Raw genomic sequence first — 4,968 nt, forward strand, 5'->3', positions numbered from 1 at the left:
GAGGAGCGATTTGATCCGGACGAGGCACTGCTTCTGAAGTTGTGCATTACGCCCAGCGAGCTGTGTAGAGGACTGCCGGCTGAGTTTCAGCGGTTGACCGAGTACGCGTTGCAGATGGAATTCTGTGACGCGCCGGACTATACCGAGCTGAAGAAGATGTTCCGGAATCTGCTGCGCCAACATTCCATGCAGCACGATTTGCATTTCGATTGGAACCGGTTGGGCTGCTAAACCAGCACCTAATTTCTTTTCTTCTCTCTCTCTCTTCGTTCCAGCTTTCGTAAAGTGACGTGTAAGTCACCCCAGTATAAGGCGCCGTGAAGGAACAGCCCGATGCTGGGACGGTGGCCAAATCCGATCCTCTGCCTCCTCGTGGCGCCACTGGATGTTGGCCTCTGGTGTTGTCAGACTCACCAGCGGCCTAACCAAAGAGGACGGTCAGTGGGACACCAAGCGTTTGCTCAACGGAGCTACACGTACATTTGATGCTAGGGGGGTTGAAGGAAAATAAATATGTATTTATTGTATTTTAGTGTAAGATTGAGGCCATGTAAAAATACACGTATAGCATTGGAATAAATTGAAATGTACAAATGCCTATATAAAACGAGTTAATTTTCGAGTTTGTAATGATTGCGATTTTCCACTCTTTCTCGCCGGATAGCATCAACTTCAAACGTACATTGTGGGGATGTTTTCCACTGCCGACGCCGATCCACGAACACAAATTTGGATAGGCCACCTTTACATGAGCATAGCTTTCGAACGCGAGCTTATATAAGGGCGTGCGTGCGGGGCATCGATGGAAAGCTCTCGCCAAATACTATCCGACGGTGGGGTATTGCACCTCCTCCCGCCCTCTCTGTTCCATACTGCAGGAAGGAAAAACGTCAAATTGCTTTCGAACGGAAGCTAATACAAAGCTATATCAGGCAGCGACAGACGCGTCGGTACAAGTTGTGAAACTTTTGTCTCACAAGCGTGTCCTCCTAGGAACCACTCAGGTCGACTCTTCCAGTCAAAAAACGTGATTTTGTGTGAAATTTTCACCGTTTTACACACAGGTGTGGGAATGTTTTTCCCCCCTTCCCGGATCCATTGTTATCCCTCGTTGGATAGGGCGCGGCTAGTAGACCAAATTTGGTACGACCATTTGCGTAGGTACGACCAACACTCGTTACTCAAAATCGGAGTCAAAGTCCTTCTGCAGAACGCGCCACGGGCTGTCATTTGAAAACGGCCTCCGGAAAATGAACCGAATTTTGGTATGTGATTCGTGATGGAAAAAGCCATCGAACACTTCAATTAACATCGGGATTTGGATGCGTGTAGCGAAAGAGAACGTTTCTCCCACGTGTATGTCTCCCACGCAGCGTGTTGAGACTGTAACGCAGATGAAGCTGTGCCGCAAACCACGTAACAAAGCCTTGTCGATCGAGATTCTCCTGTGTCGTGTACCGGGTTGTGCAAACGTTGAACAAGCGAGTGCGAGACACGCACGCAATTTCTGGATGAAGGATCATCATTGACGCTGAAGTTACCCTAGCAGCGAGTATCAGATTGAAGGGCCAGCCGGGCCCCCACTTGAGTTGCAGTGGACGGCCAACGTGAAACGCAAGGAGACGTTTCAGCTTCACGTTTGACCTGGAGCCTGGAGATTGCTGCACGCGGGGGAGAGCGGTCGTTCACGGCGACGGTTTCAACAGCTAAGTTTGCCACAATAAAATATTCATTATCCCACACTGACAAGTTCGAATGATTACTTACAGGATCGGCCAGCGGAACATCAGGAGGATGATACACCGAGAACCAGGCTTGGAGAATTCCAATCGGCTTGGAGAACGTGCGCCTACTACTTCCACCGCTGGAGCCTCAATCTGGGTGACCGATTGCGGTGAGGACGATGTTGGGATGGGCTGTTTACGGGACACAAAAGGGAAACACCACCAGGGAGTGACGATACCGGGTGGTGAGATAGTATGCACCACCAAACACACAAGCAGCGGGAAAGGCAGCGTCGACGTACCAGGACCAGGGCATCCTGCAGCAGCACAGCGGTGTCTATGAGCAGCTGCTATGACGGCCGAATGCCACCGGTAGCAGCCATCCTTACGACAATTCCAGCGGCAGCAGCAGTACGTACGATCCACAACACCCATCGCGCAATTACTCCACCGCTACACGGCCGCGCACGGAAAGCGCATGTGAGCACGGAAAGTGTAAAGTGAATCGGGAAAAAACGATGACAGTTGTTGAACCCGTCGTTGCACGGGATGGGGTGCGTTGCCAAGGTGGATTAAAAATATCAGGTGCTGGAAAAGGCCCTTTACCCGTGTGGGTCGCCATAGTTGGGGGGGACTTTGGTGTCATTTTAAACCCGCTACACACCGTTGGTTTCAAAAAGTATAGGAAACAGAAAACTTTCTTTCTTTGCCTTCAGGCAAGTGCATTTTTGTATTTATTCATTTTATTGAACAAACATCAGAGATACAAAATCAGGCAATACTTACTGCAATTGTCCGCGTGTGTCCATGTGTCTCGTAGATGATGCGGAATAAAGATGACAAAATAGCAAATAAATTAATGATTTCTTAGTCTTCGTCTCTATCCTTCCTCACCTGATCTCGGATTGCATCCACCTTGCGCGGTTGCGACGATCCCACAAAAACTGCAAAGTACCGAGCTTCGGTTGACAGTAAAAGATGCAGCGGTTCTGAATAGTACTAAATCTCGCCGATAGATGACGCTGGACATTGGAACGTGTTTGAGTTCGTGTTTGAGGAGACGAATGAGCTGCGCGATTCGTGCGCAATCGGGTGGTTTCTCGCCATCGCAATTCGCAAATTCGCACGCTTCATCTCGGCGGCATCTCGACATCGCGATCGAAAAACGGGTACCATTTTACGAGGTGTAATTAGAATCGGCGAAATAAACCGTTTCCATCAAAGGCACACATCCGCGTGTTTGGAGGACTCTCCCTGCAAAAGAAAAGTAAACGTTTCGCTACGCGATTAAATGTTAATGTTCACAAACCAATTTCATGTTTTTTTTTAGTTCTCTATGTTCCAATCCGGGCGAGGTTTTCAATACTTTTGCATTCATACTTTAAAGGCTTGCGTCCATCCAGCCTGGGTAATAAGTTCTTTTTTAACTTCTGCCGCCGGTTGATGCTTTGATGTTGATCCTGTTTCGGAGATAAAAGCGTCCACCACTTTGACGCATTCTCATGGAGACGCACGGTGGCGAGTGTGATACAGCTGCTGGCTGTTGGATGTAAACGGATGTAAACAAATGCCTACCGGTTGTTACAGGATGAAGGGAGCGATGCTGAGCGCCACTGTCCCAGAAAACCATCACTTTTACCCGTACAAAAAAAAAAGCCGTAAAAAAGAAAAACCCAATAAAAGAAGCACACAGGACGCGACACAGGATCTGCACAGAACTCGCACAGGCCACGCCAGGTCAGGGCACCGGTACGACGAAATGAACCAAAATCGGACCTGGAAATGTAACAATACTTGGATGCGTTCCCAAAACCCACACACCACAGGTAACTAGATGGTTACCAGCCGAAAATGCGTAATCTGTCAAGTTGCTGTTTCGATCGTAGTACACATGTGAACATCACCCAACCAAAGGCTATATATGTAGACCACACTTATGCATCAGGTTATATCCTCACTACGAGTAAACGCAAGGTGACGTGTTTTCGCTCGCTCTCACTTTTAACGGTTTTTTCGAGTGTTTTTGCGAAAAATTGATTCTGCTGTTGCTTCTAGTTACATTTCGCAGGTGGCCAAAGAGAATCGAACATGTCGATTAGAGAAGGACGTGCGCCCAATTCTAGTTCGCCGGAGTCCTTGATGGTGGTGAATCTCTCCACCTATCGGATTGAAGGCGAATTCGATGCTGGTGGCTGCGGCACGGTGTTGGTGGGCAGCCATGCCCGCTCCAAGCAGCCGGTGGTGATGAAAATGGCCAGCAAAGAGGTGGACCGGCTCCTGCTCGCCACGGAGCGCCGGATCTATGCGCGGCTGCCGAAGGCCCGTGGATGGCCCAGACTCATCGACGCCGGTACGTATCGCAAACGCGACGTGCTGGTTTTGGAGCGCCTGGGGCCATCACTGCAGGACTTACTGAACTTGTGCGGAGGACGCTTCGGTCTGAAGACGGTTTCGCAGCTAGCGCTGCAACTGCTCGACAGGCTGGAAACATTCCACGAGCTGGGGTACGTTCACCGCGACCTGAAGCCGGACAATGTCCTGCTGGGTCGCGGAACGACCCGCAAGACGCTGCACTTGATCGACTTCGGTCTTGCCGAGCCGTATCGGCACCCACGCACGGGGGAACACATAGCGCAGGATGCGTTTTTTCCCGTTCGCCGGAACGATCGAGTTTGCACCAGTGTTCGCTCATCTGGAGTATACACCGAGCAGGCGAGATGACATTTTGTCACTCGCCTACATGCTGGTGTTTTTGCTCCGCGGTGGCCTACCGTGGTATGGTACCGAGGAGCGATTTGATCCGGACGAGGCACTGCTTCTGAAGTTGTGCATTACGCCCAGCGAGCTGTGTAGAGGACTGCCGGCTGAGTTTCAGCGGTTGACCGAGTACGCGTTGCAGATGGAATTCTGTGACGCGCCGGACTATACCGAGCTGAAGAAGATGTTCCGGAATCTGCTGCGCCAACATTCCATGCAGCACGATTTGCATTTCGATTGGAACCGGTTGGGCTGCTAAACCAGCACCTAATTTCTTTTCTTCTCTCTCTCTCTTCGTTCCAGCTTTCGTAAAGTGACGTGTAAGTCACCCCAGTATAAGGCGCCGTGAAGGAACAGCCCGATGCTGGGACGGTGGCCAAATCCGATCCTCTGCCTCCTCGTGGCGCCACTGGATGTTGGCCTCTGGTGTTGTCAGACTCACCAGCGGCCTAACCAAAGAGGACGGTCAGTGGGACACCAAGCGTTT

This window comes from Anopheles gambiae, chromosome 3, assembly GCF_943734735.2.
Source record: "Anopheles gambiae chromosome 3, idAnoGambNW_F1_1, whole genome shotgun sequence".
Classification (NCBI taxonomy): domain Eukaryota; kingdom Metazoa; phylum Arthropoda; class Insecta; order Diptera; family Culicidae; genus Anopheles; species Anopheles gambiae.